Raw genomic sequence first — 19,959 nt, forward strand, 5'->3', positions numbered from 1 at the left:
AGACATCTGTGAATCCACGTTCTCATTAACTGTTAATCGTTTGGCGTTAGTTGCCGAACAATAAAATGAAATGAGTTTGTTGTAGGGACAAGAGAACCGGCTTCAGATCAATGTACATTAATATCCTAAAACTAGAAAAAAGGCAGTTCGTAAATACGAAGTTTGAAGAATTTACGGGCAAAGTAACACAAAGATTCAAGTACGCAAAGTAGTAGAGCACTACAAAGCTGATATTTTAATCACGTAATCTTAAGCGTGCATTCAACGGATGTTCCACATAATTTGGATAACCTTATTATTTCGTAAACAGTTCACAGTACCAAGACAAGGTTCTCTGAAGAGAAGGGTGAGAATTTTTGTGTAAATCTTCATACGTCCCGCCAGAGTATGAAGTGCTCACATCAAATATGAAATTCATTCGATGTAGACGGGTAGCTTCCTCCGCTGACTTGGAGAGCTGCAGATGAAGGAGATAGCCACTGACTTATGATCAGTTTGCACGAAACGCTAGGGTTCGACCGGGTTTTGAACCCGGGACCTCCTGCACCCTAAGCAGGAATCATACCCCTAGACCAACTTTAAGATTATTTAAGTCGATGCAGTTTTTGTAATTCCATTAGAGAACTAAAGCAGCCGCGTAATGACGAAAGCATATTAGACTTTGGAGAGAAATTTTTCACAAAAATAATCGAAGAAAGTGCTAAAAATGAAGCCCACGACTGTAAGTTCAGCGCAGTAACTGCGTGTGCATATCATTTAATTTTCCCTGGTACTTGCTTCTCCACACAGTGCATTTGTTGCCTCTTACCTCTTAGTCATATAAGTATCATTGTAAACATCTTTTAGTTCTCTTTTCAAGAATTCGTTATCTGAAACGGTAAAGTCGTTCGTCAACCCGAAGGTTGGTTCACGTTCTAAATGATTCATCCAACCAGTTATAAGGAGACATGCCGTTTAGCACACACTCCGACCTACGGTGCAACTCTGGCCTTTTTTACATTGCCAAATCACTATCAATGGTGAACGAAATGACGGAAGAGCATGATACACTGAAGAGCCACAGAAACTGGTACAACTGCCCAATATCATTTAGGGTCCCCGCAACCACGCAAAAGTGCAGCAACACGGCATGGTACGGACTCGACTAATGCATGAGGTAGTGCTGGAAGGAACTGACACCATGAATCGTGCAGGGCTGCCCATAAATGCGTAAGAGTACGAGGGATTGGAGATCTCTTCTGAACAGCACGTTACAAGGCATCAAAGATACGCTCAATAATGTTCATGTCTGGGGAGTTTGGTGGTCAGCGGAAGTGTTTAAACTCAGAAGAGTGTTCCTGGAGCCTCTCTGTAGCAATTCGGGATGTTTGGGGTGTCGCATTGTCCTGCTGGAATTGTCCAAGTCCGTCGGAATGCACAATGGACATGAATGGATGCATCTGATCAGACAGGATGCTTACGTATGTGTCACCCGTTAGTGTCGTATCTAGCCGTATCAGGGGTCTCATGTAACTACAACAGCACACACCCCACAATCAAGTCCAGGCAACGAAATACATATCAGTTCTCTTCATAGGTAACGTATCCTATAAGGTAGGTCGTTTACTAAAAAAAACCTAGGGTGTAATCTTTCATGCTCTACCAACAACCTTAAAAAGAATTTAGTCCATTTTCTTGATAAAAGTACTGATAAATCATCTCTGTCAGGTGTGATAAGATCACTTGTGCTGAATGTCCCTGTTATCACATTGGCCAGACAGAAAGGGTCCTGTCTGTTAGGTTTAAAGAGCATCTGCCGACTAAAATCGGTGATGGAACACGAGGATCTGCATTTGCTGAACATCTTGTGTAGATGGCCCATTCTCCCAAGCCTCTAAAAGATGCAGAATTTTTGCATAATAGAGTCAAAGGATGTAAATTAGAGGCCCCTTCAAAAATTACAAATTTTTAAACATCTTATTATTGATAGAGAAAATGTACTTAATGATCAGCTGCAACTAAAAAAGAGAAATTATTTCGAAGGATTTCAGCCTTTACTACAGTGGAGTTAACCCACAGTCTGCTTCGAATGGCCAATGCTGTTTCCTATCTCCTTTGTCCCTTTATTATAGTGCGATTTAAGCTACTTCTCTTCCGGTCCACTCACGAACAGCGCCCGCGGGATAAACGAACAAATAAATCTTTCCATGCGAGCTCCGATTTCTCTAATTTTATTATGATGATCATTTCTCCATATGTAGGTGGGTGACAACAAAATACTTCCTCACTCTGAGGAGAAAGTTAGTGATTGAAATTTCATGTGACGGTTCCGCCGCAGCGAAAAACGACTGTGTTTTCATGTCTGACACCCCAATTCATTTATCATATTCGTGGCACTCTCTCCCTTATTTTACGATAATACAAAACGAGCTGCCCTTCTTCGAACTTTTTCGATTTTCTCCGCCAATCCTATCTGTTTTGGATCCCACACCGCACAGCAGTACTCCAGAAGAGGGCGGACTTGCGTACTGTAAGCAGTCTCTTTAGTACAGTCACGATCTAATCTTTCCGCGTATGGAGTGATGAAAAATTACAGTGTGCTCTGATTCCCGCAGTTAAACACATGTAAGAAAGGTAGATTTCTTCGGTCAGGGGAAAAAAAAATCACTTAGGATTTCCACAAGGCTCAGTTCTACGTCCACTACTGCTTCTAATAAATATAAGCGATTGTCCACCGTATATACAGTAAGCAGAGATAGTTCTTTATACACACGACACTAGTATGGTAATCATATTGTGAACGATCGGTTTCATTCTGTACGAACGTCCTCAAGTGACAAAATGTGCCAAAGACTTAATAAATGTATCTTAAATAACGGTTGCAGTGGTTTTCTCAACATTCGTAAACAATCCAAACGTACATATCAGCGGAATAAATGGTAAATAATGTTCTTAGAAGTATTATTGAGTTGTTTTCTGTAACTGGTAGTAGCAGTAGTTTAAAAAAAAGGAAATACATGCAGTTCTGCACAAGTACTACACAAATCAAAGTGTAGCACATGATGATGAAATAGTTACTAAGATGGAATCTTCAAAACATAAAGAGGAAACAAAAACACAGTCCTGAACTTCTAAAAAGACGTAATTCAGCCACATTTGCACATAGAATTACTGACAACCTTTGAATTAAACAAATCAGTAAGTTAAAATATTTTGCTTATTTGCTCTCAATAATGTTCCACGGATAATTCCCTAGATTAATTTAAGAAAGAAATTTTTCATTGCTCAAAAATGTGCTGTAAGAATAATATATGGTGCTCACACAAGATCATCTTGCAGACATCTTTTTAAGGAGTGACGTATTTTACAATTTCTTCACAGTAGATCTGTTATCTCTTGAATTTTTTTTATTAAGAACCCATTACAGTTCAGAAGAAACTGTAATGTGTTCCCTTCAGTAATGACAGTAACAGAAGGAAAAATTGTTTATGACTCCACAGTAACATAGAAATTAGCCCAAAGAGCCGTGGACAATGTTCTCCCCAACATTTTTCATCACTTGTTCTATGATATAAATGTCTGACAGTTAGCGAAGTTCAAGTTGAAAACAAATTTAAGTTTCTATTCCGATAAAATAATTTTGGGTATGTGGCGGCGTCATTGTAAACACTAAAACAACAAAATTGTTTACGTTTGGATCGACTTGCTGCGGTCCTCTTCAGAGTGGTCTCTCCTTGAAATCTCCTACTTCGTAGTGGAAGAATTGCTTTTTGCGACACATAAAAGGTAATGGGTAGCTAATTTATACCTGTAAAAGAAAACACTACTTATATATGGTCAACATGTAGCCATTTTTACGTATGAATGTAAAAAAACACATACACTTACAGATGACCCATGAAACATGAAACTAACTAAAGTCACTTTCACGACTGCAAGGAGAATTGTATGACGAAAATAAGTTGTCGCACAAACTTTTTCCCATGTTGTAGTAACTTTAATTATTTACACATCCATACCAGTCGAACGTTTCTTGCTTCATAATGAACCTTTCTTTCTGTGAGCATATGATGATGATAATCGACAGTTTTATTCAAGCATTTATTGTATTGGAACTGTTGATGACATAGCAGGCTACGATATTCCATTGTATTTCATTTAATTTGGGTATCAGGATTTAGATTCCGAAGGTTACGACGGTCTTTCATCGTTTTGGACATGCATTCTTTGTACTGTTGGGGAAGCTTTCTCCTTCGAGGCCAGTGAGCACGTAGGTCGTTCGATCGAAGAGCGATAAGACTGTAATCTCCAACTGTCAAAGTGTCAGAAACGTACTTTATCTTCCTTACACCCCTGGACACTCCAGATTGTCCAGTGCGGTCACGTTGCAGAGCTCCAGTGCCTCACCGCACGTGGATGTCTTAGACTTTGTCGCATTTTTTTTTGTTTCTCGCCTCCATCGTAGCTAGGAGTTGGATCGGTAATACTGCAATCAATATTAAGGAGGATAACAATGAGTAACTTCAACCTAAGGTTACGTGGATAACAGACGACACATATAACTCATCTGTGATTTTCTTTCTCCCCCGCTTCACAGAGAAGGAGAAGATGAACAGAGAGTTCGGTTCCAGTACGCCATTGAAGTAGATCACACGTATGCATTAGATGTTTTGTCCGGCATCAGTCATTTTCTGACGCATAGGGGGTATAATCGGCCATTACATGAAAGTCTATAGATATGTCGAGTTATGTAATAATAATATGAATATAATGGATAAACTTTTGTTCAAAGTCATATACAAATGAACTGAGAAAAAAAGAGATAAACTAAATCAAATGTAAATATGAAACAATCTTCAGTGTCTTCTGAATTTTACTACTCAATATATGAGCTTTTTGTTGCAGATCTCTTTCGTCAGCGATACGTTCTAGATACCGAGGCAGAGAGAGAAGCTATATGGTCAAAGAAATTATTTATTGTGAGTGTTCCAAGTTTTGTGCATCAAGGAACATTGTGCAACATGATAGCTTTTGTGGTCCAGGTGCTACTGTTTGGGGGAGCGTGGTGTAGCATGGGCATGCTGACCTCAAAGTCTCTGAACTCTGTGCACTAGCCCGTCAACGTTACTGCGACACTGTACTCCTTACTCATGTGCATCTTTTCAGGGGTGCATTCCTCCATGACTTCATTTTTACGCATGCCAGAACGCGAAGGCATCGAACTGCGCGGGTGTGGGAGCTTTTCGATCGAGATGATTTTTGGCGAATGAGCTGGCCTGCTCGTTATCCGACTTAAATTCCATCGAGCACGTGTGGGATTCATTGGGGTCACGTAGTACAGCACGTCCACAAACACCAGGACTATCCAGCAATTGTCAACCACGGTGTTGGAGGAGTGGAGTGTCCTGACACAGCAGCTCCTTCCCAACCCTTGTGGCCAGCATGGGATAGCGTTGCGGAGCACGCACTGGTGCCCGTGGTGATCACTCACACTATCAAGAACCATGTCCCGCAGTTTGTAATGTCCAAGAGAATCACTGTGGCTTCAGTGTAATTAGTGTCTTTCATGTAACTGTCATTTCTATTCGTCTCGTTGTGTATTTTTTTTCAGATAGCTTCTGTAATATACGACAGCAGTGCTTTCGATGTAAGTGCTCTGTAATTTGGCGGTGACGCATCATGTGAAATTTACTTTCCTTCTAAAATTCTGCACATCAGTGTATATTTAACTTCTGAACACTACACCAAGTACAGTGTGAGCCATGGAATAAGGAGAAATGAAATGGGTGCCTAGGGTCACTATTTATTACCATATGTGTAGGCGACTAACGAACTCACGGTAAATGCTTTCATTTGAAAGATTTTAATTTATATGCTGAAGTAAAATCACACAGTCGGTGTATTCATGAATCTCTGACTGCACAGACCGCAATAAATGAACAACTAAAATCTTATCTACAGTGTTTGTGGAACCATAAAGGCGTATTATATGTAGTTAATGTGTGATCTATTAGACACTTTAAAGTCGTAGGGTACATTGCACTATCGTCTTTTTCGTAGTTCTTTTAATAGGTGCACTGCGCTTTCAGGTAATTTTGCCATCAAATCTGTCTTTCATTCTCTAAGCACTCAATCCTACGTGTTTCCCATTGAAACGTCCCCTTAGAAAAATTAATGAATTACTGTGCTGATAAACCTCTTACATTATTTGATTTTGAAACAGCTGAGCAGAACTGAACGTACTCTGACATTTCGCTCTTTACCTATTCTGATCAACACTAAACTGACACACAACATTTTTAGCGCAACGCAATCTGACTTTCAAAAATCCCTACAAAAGAATGGCCCTGACTAACAATAACCTATACCTTTCATGAATGATTTACCTCACAAAAATGTTCGTTACTCAAACTACTGCAATACAGCGAGCACCAATACTACCAGCTAAATAAAAGATTCTAACTACTGAAGTCACCAACAACTGATAGGCATAGTTAGCAAATGAAAGATTTTGATAAAGAACAAACAATGTATTCACCTTAACAGTGTTCAAAAGTCATAATATATATATCAGTTCATGACATCCAGTCTTACAAATTTACTGTCTCTGACGGACACACGTCCAGACCATCCGCTCTCAAAACTCCGCCATCTCTCTCCCTACATCCACCACTGCTGGCGGCTCACCTCCAACTGCGCAACGCTACGCGCTGTTAACAGCCTACTGCCCAACACTACAATAACGAATATTACAACAATGCCAACCAGCCACAGACTGCACGCAGCACAGTCAGTGATTTTCATACAGAGCGCTACGTGGCGTTACCAATATAAAACCTAAACAGCCTACTTACACCATTTCTTCAGGCTTCTCAACATTACGTCAGGAATTTAAACGGTGCAAAATACTCGAAACGTTAAAACTAATTCGGTATCCATATACTCTTATTAACACCTAACGATTATCTACATTGGAAAACAGATGTCATTTCGTAAACAAAGTAGATAAAACTGTCTAAGCCTTATATTTTCGTGTAGTAACTCAGAATTTACTTTATACAGCAGCATCGGTAGCGAACAGTCTTAGAGTGATGTTTAGTTTGTATAAATCGAGAACATTAGTAGTCTCACTTCGTTTGCTTTTGTCTTTTTTGTCATTTCAGTTCCTGGGCTGGCAGTGGGTATAATCGCTCTTCTGCTAAATGTATTATAAACTTAATATTATTTGTATCATTAAAACACTTGAAACAAATTCTGTTTTCTTAAATATATGCATTGGCGAAATTTTAATTTTCAAAAATGATTTTACACAAAATTTAAAATGTGAGAAGGATCATATTCACAAGAGAATTGAATGATGAGTACTATGAAGGGAGCCTGTGGGACTGCAGGAAGCAACTTACAGTTATTGAAAGGGAATAAGGAGGAGGGAGGGAACAGAAGGATGAGGTGAGACGGAGCGTTGATAGCTAGTACTGGAAGATATATCTCGGTGCATGGATGGGTATTGGTAATTGGTTAAAGACCCTGCGGTAGAGGGTGGCGGTGAATGTAGAGTGGGATTTGGATGTAATGGTGCAGCAGGTTATCTGCATTGATGATTTATTAATACATGTTGGGACTGAGTTTTCTGATTTACGTCCTGGGTGAGAAGGCGATTTCGTTTGCTTAGGGCAGCCATTATATGGATTTCAAGACCGGCGAATACAGGATTTCCTGCACGAACAGTCATTGTGTCTCTGATTAATTAGTATAGTCATGTTTCAGGACTCTAAAGGAATAAAAATTGCTGTTCAGAAGCAGCAACAGATCCACGACACTATGTGCACTGGTGTGAAAGTGTGACGGTGACTTTTAAATGCTTGTCCTTACTTTTGCAACATCAACTGCTTACTGCGGCGTTAACATCTAATTTCAAATAAAAAAAAACGACGTTGCAGTTAGGTTCCTCACAGAGTACGTTGATGAAATGATTCCATTTTTTATCAATTCCATACAACCGCACATTCGAATAGATGTGTACATAAAAAGGTGCACATGTCACATTAATACATCAATACACAGCACAGAAAATAGAGGTAATCAGTTACATAAGTAAACCCGTATCATTTACATCGATCTGGAAAATATCGTTCTTCCAAAACACAAGTGACTCTCTTTATTTGCACGAGCTAATGGGATCAAAACTAACCACAAATATTAAGGCAAAACACCTGCATGGTGTAAAAGCGGCTATTGACCATAGACAATAAAAAGTGTGAGCGAGGTCTGGGACGGGAATACTAAAAGAAAATCCTTTAAATTTCTTTTGCATGATAAATCACACAACTTTAAAAGCTGTCGATTCAACTAAATACCTACAGATTACCATTATGAACAACTAAAGCTGAAAGCTTCCTATAGAATGTGTTAAGGGAAAGGAGAACTGTAGGCCACATTTTACTGTCAGAATACTTAGAAGGTGCAATAAATCTCGTAAAGAGAATACCTGCACTACACTTGTCCTCCCACTTCTGGAGTGCTGCTGCACTGTGTGGGATCCTTACCTCACAGGACTGATGGAGGACATCGAAAAAGCTCAACGAAGGTAGCTCGTTTTGTGTTATGCTGAACTAGGAGTGAGTGTCAAAGATTTTTATTTATATAATAAAATAAATATATAAACGTAACAAAATATACAAAATAAGTAAATAAATAATAGTATACATTTAAAATAGTATACATTTAAAATTTCAAGTCTTTTAACAAAATGTCAACCATTAACTTTTGCCTCCATACACCGAAACATTCTACTGACTTCTACCTACATTGGGAGAAGTAACAACTGTGATAAAGGAAAAGAAATAACATCTTGCACAAAAAGATTTAGGAGTTAATATTTCCTGCGTGCTGTAACAGAGTGAGACGGTGAAGAACATGGCTGAATACAACTCTGTGCACTCTCAGCGAAACATGTAATCGTGAATTACAGAGTAACCACTTAGGTATAGAAGTACCATCTACACAGACTACAATGCGGAAATACACGACTGATGAACTGTCTACTTTGTCGTACCTGGCATTAGAAATCGTATATAGATGGATGGGGAGGCCGCTTAAGGTTCCAATGCACATTAATGAAGAACCCGGTGGGAGAAGCTATTAGCAGACAGGCTCGAAACGTTAGTATTGTTGTCGGCGCTTTCAGCTCCACTTGAGAGAGAGTGCAAGAGGTCGAGGATACCCGGAGTGGGCGGGCTGGCGGCTTCTTTGTCCTGCCAGTGCGGCACCTCGTGGGCAGATCACTTCTGGGATCCGGCTTCCCGCAGGAAATGCAGTGCACTGGATGCTATTAAACCAAAAATACAACTGTAATAAGTCACGTACTATGCGGAGTGTCATCTATTCTATTTCATGACCTCAGAACGATAATCGAAGTTTATTTTTCTTCCTTATCTTCATCTATGTCGTAACTGTTCTCTGTCAACAGATGAACAGAGAAAAACCCAATTTTACTCAGAAATAATGGCTTATTATTTCCTTATTGTTTTATTTAAGTTTATATTTCGTCGAACCTCTGTGACAGTGTCATGTAGTGATGGAACACGTGTTTACGTTTGTATGATGTTTGCAAACTTGGATGTGAATTCGCTAGTAGCAGTGGAAAATGGAAGTACCACTTAAAATATCCCTGAATAAAGAATTAAACTCAAGAGAAATGATATTATTAAGCGTTATAACTCCACTCAGGAATGATGCATGAAAGACACCCATACGTAACGCAACAGAAATTCTCTTGGCATATGAAATGATCTTATGATTACTGTGACTTAATACTGTCACGTTGTCACGAAAGATAATACCGAGACGACGAAGCAGCAGCTGCTCTGAAACTCTCGAGACAAATTTACTTTCCGTAATAGGAAAGACGAGTTACTAAGGTTAGCCGTGCCGTCTGACGCATTGCTTTCCGGGCAGGAAGGCGTGCCGGTCCGCGGCACGACTCCGCCCGGCGGATTAGTGTCGAGGTCCGGTGTGCCGGCCAGTCTGTGGATGGTTTTTAAGGCGGTTTTCCATCTGCCTCGGCGAATGCGGACTGGTTCACTTTATTCAGCCTCATTTACACTACGTCGGCGATTGCTGCGCAAACACTTTCTCCACGTACATTACTCTACCACGCAAATATTGGGGTTACACTAGTCTGGTGTGAGACGCCCAATAACCCTGGCTGGGTTCGGTGTGGGGCGGCGGTGGGGTTAGTGGACTGCTGTAGCCTGTTGTCGGGTTGTGAACCACTGAGGGCTACAGCGGGAACGAAGCCCTCTATTTTAACTAATAATGAGGCGAGTGTGGCTAGAGTTTTATGCTTTTGTGTGATGTCTGGACTTCTTCCCAAAATATTGGGATTGAGATCTTAATGTGCTGTAAAGTGGTTTGGTCACCCATTATTTGTAAGTGGTCACCCATTATTTGTAAGTGGTCACCCAGCCACAGTTAATTATTTTTACCTGTTTTGTACTGGTATTTTATTTTTAGTTTTATCTATCTGGTTTGATGTGCTGTGTCCAATCTTGAAATCTGAGCATTTACGATTCTCGCAAAGATCGGCTCTGAATTGATCCTTGTTTAATAGATCTTCGCTGCACTCGTCAACATTTATTTTGGGAACGGGCGCTGATAACCTCGTTGTTGTGCGCCCTAAAACACTAATCATCATCATCATCACGAAGCCTCTCAGTCGTTTCTAGGTCCCCTTTTCCATACAACACAAGGCAAAGGATTTTTTTGGTGAGCCCTGCAACTCGTACGACGTGAGTAACGATTACCATCGACCTCATAAGTACGGTGAAGGCATAATATCGTTTCCCTAGTTATCCGTATGCCCGGCATTAGTGTAAATCCCTTTGGTTTCACAGTGCTATCATGTTGAGAAATCATACTGCACTTAATCGAATTCATGAAAGGAGCGAAATAAAAATCAATATTTGTGATCTTGTGTTGATTTAGTAATTATTATTGGATCCCAAGAATACAAAAATTTAACTCAGAGATATCAGATTGACGTTATATGATTTAGGTTGTGCGCTCCACACAAGCAAACAAAGACCTGCTAGATAACGTGTATTTGAATAACATATAAAATGTTAATCTTTTGGTGAATGAAATACCCGGATGACAAATCCGATCACGAGTCAGAAACAACATGTAAGCAGAACGGGATCTGCCCCACGTTCAACGTAATCGTCACTGTCGCTACTCATTCGATAACACTGGCTAGGCAACTATACTGTTCTAATATAGTTCACTAGGTCGTCAAATAAAGAAACACAGTAACTTGTGTTAGGGAGTTGGTGTATAGAAAATATTACCCATGATTCTCAGCACCAATGCATACAAATGATAAGCCGCCTTTCGTTATCGCCCTCCATCTTTGTCAGTGTAATTTAATGCAGTCTCAGTTCAAAAGCACCCATGCCACGCACAACCAAAAGACACTTTCACTCTAGAGCATCCCAAACTGAATGTTCATGAAGTAGAAAGCTTTGTTTTCGTTCGAAACTGGCAAGCCATGTGTGGCGATCACGACCTCGCTGCTCATTGGCCCAAACTACTCTCGCCTCACAGATCTCAGATAGATAAACAAGCGTAGCCGATGCGGTAGAGAATATGCAGTAACTGGTCAGGTGACACTGATGCGACAGCAAAAAATTGTTCTCGAGAAATACAACAGAAAAAGCTAAAGCCCACTTTGGTGCTATTATTTGTGGACCAAACCATGCTTCTAAAAGATGTGGAACAATTCCTGCCACAGGCTACTAGGGGTAGTAGAGGGGACCTGTAGATAAAGTTTTGATATGGGACCTATGTCCAAAAATGTGCCGTTCGAAGATAAAATAAATTTGAAGGTCAGATCAGGCTTAAACATCCAATTCACGATACGATACGTAATGATACAGCTGCACAACGCATGTACCAAGAATGTTTTCTGGGTCTGAACAGTCTATTACATACCATTTTCGTCCACTACTGGTACATTGAGTGGTTGACAGTGATTCTCCGTAGACGCGCACCAAGTTTTGTTGATCATGTGTGTGAAAGCACACTGTACGTCGTAAGTATATCTTATGCAACTAACAACAAGGTTGTCACAAGGATCAACTCCTGTCGAGTAGACAGGTCAGGAGCCATTGTCTTCGCTGTGTGCGTATCGCGACATCAAACGGTATATTTTTGGGCACGGGTTTGTTATCAAACCTTCGTCTACTTAAAGCCTTTAATAGGAATTGTGAGACATCCTGCACAAACATCACATTATCCAGGAAGATGAAACATTGTAAACATTGGTTTTAGGGAAAATTGAATCCTAAAACCATTTTAAATATTCACCGTACGCGAGAACTTTTTTTTATAGATATGAACTTTGTTGCATCATAAATTACTTTACAGGCTATTTTCGGCCAGTGACCAGTTTCTGAAGCCTGCAATATCAAATTCAACAAGGTAAAAAGGTAAAACACCTGTTTAACATCGTTACACTTTGCTTATTACAGTTGCTTTAACATTACTTCGAGATGAGTCAGTGAAATGTGTGTCATATTCAAAAACTATTTTGTGCACAAACTTACTCCCACACGTACATACATACGTCGAAAATCTGTGTACATGGTTCAAGACGTGGTGCTTGCTGACCAAGAGTCTTTGGAGAGTTGAGTAATCTCTTGATTTTTTCAGTAAACATTCCCTAAGGATGTGGCCTTTCAGGCTTTCCCGACGGATCTTTTGCAAACACCATTCTCACGTTTGCCGCCGGGTAGTATTACGTAAATCGCACAATATGTCATCGATGCAACTGCAAAACAGGCAAAACACGAACTTACGATTTATGACTCGATGCAGCACACCACTGAGATTTAATTCAGCTTTTAACCACCGGAGCGTCCGGCAGCACAGCTCTTTTTTGATTTTTTTTCTTGACTATCGGTTCATTCCTTATCCCCGTATGGGCGGAGGATGGGCTGTCAGCGGATACAAGTCGCCACTCTGCAGCCATATGAGAGCAAATAGTTTAAAACAAAACATAAAATTGGACATAGCAGATTTAAAAATGAATGTTTGACATAATAAAAAGACATAGATTCAGGTGCATATTTAAAATATGCAAGTTTGCGTTGCTGATGAATTAAAAGATTGACGCAGGTGCAATGGCAACAGAAAGTTCCACGAAAGACGAAAGAGTTATCGAGTTCTGTCTGTGGGATATTGTTGAAGCAGGGTGTCTGTGCAGGCTGATGGATAGAGGAGGAATTCGGGAGAGTGAAGGGGGATGCCATACTGGACCGAGGCTTAGGATGCGAGTGAAGAGGAGTTGAGAACAAGGCAGCCCTAACAGGGGAGATTGAATGAGTTCATTTAGATCAGCTGGGATGGATATATATCAGGGCGGATTTCATGGTCAGGTAAGGGAAGGCGATTAAAGTTCCGCCGGGAGAGGATGTGGAGGGTGTGGAGTTGTAGTGTTGGGGGAATGTGGTGGTAGAGGCGATGCAGAGTACCACGAACAATGAACAGGGGCACAACAAGGGATTGGGTAGTGTCGGGTTTGAGGGTAACGTTGGAGATTCAGAGATGTTCACGATGGAATAGGAGAGGAAAATTTTATACGTTTGTAGAGGATCAAGTGGGGGAGGGTAAGCGCATTCGAAAGACTAGGCGGAGGACATAGCTTTCGAGGATCCGTATGGCGTGATAAAAGGAGGAAGGAGCCAGTCCATGCCCCAGTTTAGGGGTTTATAGGTGTCGAGGATTGTGGAATGGTGCAATCCCCATGTTTGGCCGGTTAGTATTTTTAATAATATTAGCCTTTTATGGGGCTTTCTGTTTAATGATTAGCAGATGGAGCTTCTATGTTAGGGGGTAATCAACTGTTAGTCAGAGGTACTTTAGCGTGATAGTTAAGTGGATAGGTTAAAGTCGTGGGTATGGAAGTTGCAGACGGTTCGGCCTATAATTATTGCCTGCGTTTTGGTAGAGCCGATTTTGAGGAAGCACTGGTTGCACCAGGAGGTGAATTAATTGATATGGAGAGATCGTTGGGATTTCTGGAGGGTAGGACAGAGGGCTAGGAAGGCAGTGTCATCGGCATTTGGAAATTTATGGTAAGGTCTTATGGGACCAGACTGCGGATATCATCAGTCCCTAAGTTTACGCACTACTTAATCTAAGGACAACACACACACACACACACACACACACACACCCATGCCCGAGGGAAGACTCTAACCTCCGACGAGGGGAGCCGCGCAGGCCTTGACAAGGCGCCTCAGACCGAACGCCATACTGGAGGAGGTGAGCAGGAGGAGGGGGTTTGGGCATATCGGCAGTGTAGAGGACATACAGGTGAGAGGACAGAACCTTGGGGGACATCTGCAGTGGGATGGAAAATACGGGAGTTGTTGATGGTGACATAAGACGCGTGGTTAGAGAGAAAGAGGGAGGCGGACAAAATTTGTGGGCAGGGCATACGTCTGGAGCGTGCTGCGTTTCTGCCGAAGTAACTTGAATGTCTTCTGTTGTTATTGGAGTACTGTGTTCTCTCTGTGTGATATTGTCGAGGTACTGGATGCTAGAAGCTAGAGGTGGGTGGGAGGTATTGCTACGCTCGTGGACTGTCGGGAATAGGGAGTGATCGAAGTGGGGGGGGGGGGGGACATCTGAGATGGTAAAGTTGTCAGACAAGTAGAAAGCAAACTGGTTAGCTTTGCTTAGGTTGTCATGGTAGGGTGATTATCGTGCAGGAGGGGGTAGTAGGTTCAAATGGCTCCGAGCATTATGCGACCTTAAGTCATCAGTCGCCTAGAACTTAGAAAAAATTAAACCTAACTAACCTAAGGACATCACACACATCCATGCCCGAGGCAGGATTCGAACCTGCGACCATAGCGGTCGCCCGGCTCCAGACTGTAGCGCCTAGAACCGCACGGCCACTCCGACCGGCGGGGGTAGTAGGGAGCAGCGTTGTTGCCAGTAAGGCAGTGAGATGCCTTCCAGCACCTGAGAGAGTTTATTGGCAGTGTGGCGTTGGGGTTTGTGCATATTTCGCCCCAAACGCGGAGTTTCTTTGCAGTCAGTAGATTTCGGATGTTTTGTTATAGTTGTCGGTGTGGTATAAGTTCAAAAATGGCTCAGAGCACTATGGGACTCAACTTCTGAGGTCATTAGTCCCCTAGAACTTAGAACTAGTTAAACCTTACTAACCTAAGGACATCACATACATCCATGCCCGAGGCAGGATTCGAACCTGTGACCGTAGCGGTCTCGCGATTCCAGACTGCAGCGCCTAGAACCGCACGGCCACTTCGGCCGGCTGTGGTATAAGTGTGTCGCGGTCAGGGGTCTGCTGGAAGGATCGGTAAAGACGGCGGGATTCACAGACGAGTAGGAGGACACGTGGAGGAAGTGTGGAGCGGTGTTGATAGATGGGTTTCGTAGGAAATTGGCTCTGACACCTTCACCATACCAGATGACGCCCACATCGATTATTCCCTATACCCGACAGTCCGCAAGCGTTGTAGGAAGTGGCAGCGGCAGCACAATCATTGCCCACACAGCACACGCTAAAGGCCTTCCTGCGGTTCCCAGCAGGGGGCAGTGGGAGCACCGCTTTCCTCCAACTGCGAGCGTCTTCCCGCGCACACGTACTGCCAGCTCCTGGCCTCATAAATTTCGACGCAGCCGCACAGTTATGATCAGTCGTATCTTGCAGCAGTGTCAGCAGCACCTACCACCATCTGAAGGTATCGAGAAATTGCATCAATAAAATATTGTGCGATTTATATAACACGATCAGCCGGCAAACCCGAGAAGTGTATTTATTACCTAGACTTGAAGCTGCTGTTCCATAAACACGCAGGCAGCTTGAATGGTTCAAACCTCCACGATCTTCTGCAGCACTCTTGCCATCACCAGGCTCTTCGGCAGTCTATGTTTAGTCGTCAACAACGTTGTTAACCGTCTCGTCTCGTTAGCATGGATATACGTCGTCTTGTTGAATCCAAGCATGGACATCTTTCTCAATATCATCTTGCGTTAGATTTTCTGTCTGTCTTTACCTTTTTCTCATGGCTGGTGATGAATCGCTCAATGTGCAATGCGCTTACATATATGTTTTCATGTCCAAATGAGAGTTAGCAAGGAAAGTATTAATTTTTAATGTTGTAAACTTTAATTTGATGTTCAGTGACATTTGACTCCGAAGATTGCAGCTTCTAATTATAATAGTCAATTGAACAAGCACCGCCCATACCACTTAATCGGAAGCTGATATCTCTAATATGAAACAAAATAAGCTGGGACACCAAACACGATACCTTCAGTTAAATAAAGTAATTGCCTTTGTCCTCATCAGTGTCTTTGTTATATTTCATTCAGACAGGTATATACACCGAAGCGCCAAAGAAACTAGTATAGGCATGCGTATTCAAATACAGAGACATCTAAACAGGCAGAATACGACACTGTGGCCGGTGACGCCTATATAAGACAACAAGTGTCTGGAGCAGTTGTCAGGTAGGTTACTGCTGCTACAATGACAGGTTATCAAGCTTTGAATGAGTTTGAACGTCGTGTTATAGTCGGTGCACGAGCACTGCGACACAGCATCTCCGAGGTAGCGATGAACTGGGAACTTCCCCGTACGACCATTTAACGAGCGTACCGTGAATATCAGGAATCCGGTAAAACATCAAATCTCCGGCATCTCTGAGGCCGGAAAAAGATCCTGCGAGAACGGGACCAGCAACGACTGCAGCCCTTCCGCAAATTGCTGTAGATTTCAGTGCTGGGTGATCAGCAAGTGTCAGCGTACGAACCATTCAACGAAACATCAGCGATATGGTCTTTCGGACCCGTGTACCGTTGATGATTGCACGACACAAGGCTTTACGCCTCGCCTGAGGCAGTCAATACCGATACTGGACTGTTGATTACTAGAAACAAGTTGCCCGGTCGGACGAGTCTCGTTTCAGACTGTATCGAGAGGATGGACGTGTACGGGTACGGAGACAACCTCATGAATCCATGGACCCTGCATGACAACAGGGGACTGATGGAGGCTCTGTAATGGTATGGGGCGTGTGCAGTTGGGGTGACATGGAAGCCCTGATACGTCTAGATATGACTCTGACAGGTGACACGTACAAAATCATTCTCTCTGATCACCATCATCCATTGTGTATTTCGACGGACGTGGGCAGTTCCAACTTGACAATGCGGCACCCCTGACGTCCAGAATTGCTACAGCGCTCCTCCAGGAACACTCTTCTGAGTTTAAACATTGCCGGTTGCGACCAAACTCCCCAGACAAGAACTTCATTAAACATGTCTAGGATGCCTTGCAACGTGCTGTTGAGAAGACATCTCCAGTCCCTCGAACTCTTACGGATTTATGGACAGCGCTGTAGGATTCATGGCGTCAGTTCCTACCAGCACTACTTCAGACATTAGTCGAGTCCATGGCATGTCGTCTTGTGGCACGACTGCGTGTTCGCGGGGGCCCTACACGATATCTGGCAAGTGCACCAGTTTCTGTGGCTCTTCGGTGTATTATGAGTCTAGCGACGTACAGCCGAATCCAAAACCTCAGCTAACGTTAAGAGCTTAGTAAGAGTGCTGTTTTCCTGTTATGTAAGAAAGAAAAGTAATTGCAGAGAGAGTAATGCTTTAAAATGAGCTTAATTTTATTTGACATTTGTGTATTCGGCTTTGAGCTAAGAAAGCTGGCCACTTACCTCAGGGCCAAATGGGTAACTTGTCTGGCCACTGCGGGGTTAGAAGAAGTGAGAATAAGAATGTTTTTTTTTTATTCGTTTCCCAATACTCACAACACACGGGCTTGTGCGAGTCGTACGGATAAGCTGCTGTAGTATAAATTTTGCCACCGAAGTAACATCGATTTGTGAATGCGCGTTACAGAGAGGGTTGTCTTCAATTGCGATAAATATTTGTAGTACAGAAAGTGAAATTAAAATAAGGACGTTGTAGTACAACGCAACTAGTAGAATAAAAATTATTTTCAAAACATTTAGTAAAGGTTTGTGATCGTGTTCCACATTGCATAATGCATTTAATGAATGTGCAATTACTGTTATTAATCAGTTTATCATCCGCTCACGCAGAAAATACAACTCTTGGTCAGGCAATTACAATGTAACTACTTTGGCATCGGTCAGGGCGGCAGCAATCTGAATTTTTAACGATGAGAAGTTTATAATTAGAGTGGAGCTACTCACGGAGGTCCAGTGTGGGTTGTAATTAACGCATGGCAGCGAAACTTGGTAGATATGCTAATGAGTTAATACGGAACCGATTTACGCTGGAAAAAATTAGTTCCAATTTTATCCACTAGGTGCAAATCTGATGCCGTATAGTATCTTGTCGACGTCTCTGGTGCTCATGTGTAATCGATGGTTAATAATAAAATCAACATTATGCCTTTTTCACTAGTTTGACCTTTTTCTCCCACGTCCTGTTCCTAATTCGTTTCCGCAAATCTTTCTTGCATTCACAGCGCCAGATTTGCACTCGGTGGCCAACAGTGGAACTAACCATCATAAATCGGTTCCTCATTGGGGCAACCAGAAGACAACAGCAAAAAGAGAAGCACAAGAAACAACTCGTCAACGAGAAGCTATGGAGGCAATGCAGGGGAATCCTGCAAGTACTCCGACCCACCAGGGTAAGAGGGCATACCCTGAAGAAGATGCTCTAGCGGTTCCTCATTGTCGCCTTAGAATATCTACGAGATTTTACTGCCACACGATTGTTACAGCCCACAGTGAACCTCTGTGCATAGCAGCACATTAATTATAACCACCAGGTACTTGGGGGCAGCGGCCTTATTATCACGTCTTTACTGAAAATAGTCTATTTCCTGATTCATGCAGGTTACTAATTAATATTAATGCTGGAACATATGCTGTCCGAAGTATTGCTCCAAATCTCAGTATGGGCTCTTCAAGAAAAAAGTTTGACATCCACTCCTTAAGGAAAGAGTATGAGGGATGGTGAAACCGCGAGTAGACGACAAGGTACTGTACATCTATGCTTCGTAGTGGAGCCTGGAGCTTGGAAGCTTTCCTGCACAATAAAGTAGGACAGATGACCATCTGTGGCAGATTTGCAGACAGAGTACAATGTTTGAACGGGGTCATGTGTTTCGGAACACACCGTTCAATTCGCAGAAGGTCACCCGTATGTGTTTCTATGTGCACGCAATGACGTCTCAGTTACGACTGTAGTGAGAAAGTGATCATCTAGAATGGACTCGGGACCTATTGAAATGTTCGCCTGATCTATGAACCATGTGTGCTGTTGCATGAGGTCGACAGTCGCGTCTGGATACGCCGTTATCCAGGGCTATGGCCGTTCAGAACATGGACCACGCTACTGACGCAGTCAGGTGGGCAGAGAATTATTGTATGGAAGACATTCATGTGGGCGTTCCTGGGACGCATAGTAGTTTATCGAAAGGTACAGGACAGCTGAGTGCTCCGTGAGCATTACTGTAGAACACCTGCATTCTCTCACGTTTGGTGTCTTCCCCGTCAGTGATGGCATCTTCGAACAGGATAACTGTCCATGTCACAATGTCAGAATCGTGCTACAATGGGTTGAGGAGAATGATAATGTACTCTCAGTGATGTCGTGGCCACAGTATTTGCCTTATCTCAACCGAATGTAGCACATATGGGACGCTACTGGGCAGCTGCTCCGCACTCACAAACAACAGGCACGTGATTTAGGGCAATTACGTGACCTGTGCCTAAGCATCTGGTGCCGTATAGCTCCGTAAACCTACCAAGGATTGTCGATATGTGCGACGCAGAATCGCTGCTGCGTTGTTTTCGTAAGGTGAACCAAACTACTATTAGTAGTAATATTTTGACTCATCAGTGTACATTTTATGAATAACTGTGAAACGTTTTGTGATTTAAAAAAAAAAAG

This window comes from Schistocerca cancellata, chromosome 9 (genome assembly GCF_023864275.1).
Source record: "Schistocerca cancellata isolate TAMUIC-IGC-003103 chromosome 9, iqSchCanc2.1, whole genome shotgun sequence".
In the NCBI taxonomy this organism is placed as follows: Eukaryota; Metazoa; Arthropoda; class Insecta; order Orthoptera; family Acrididae; genus Schistocerca; species Schistocerca cancellata.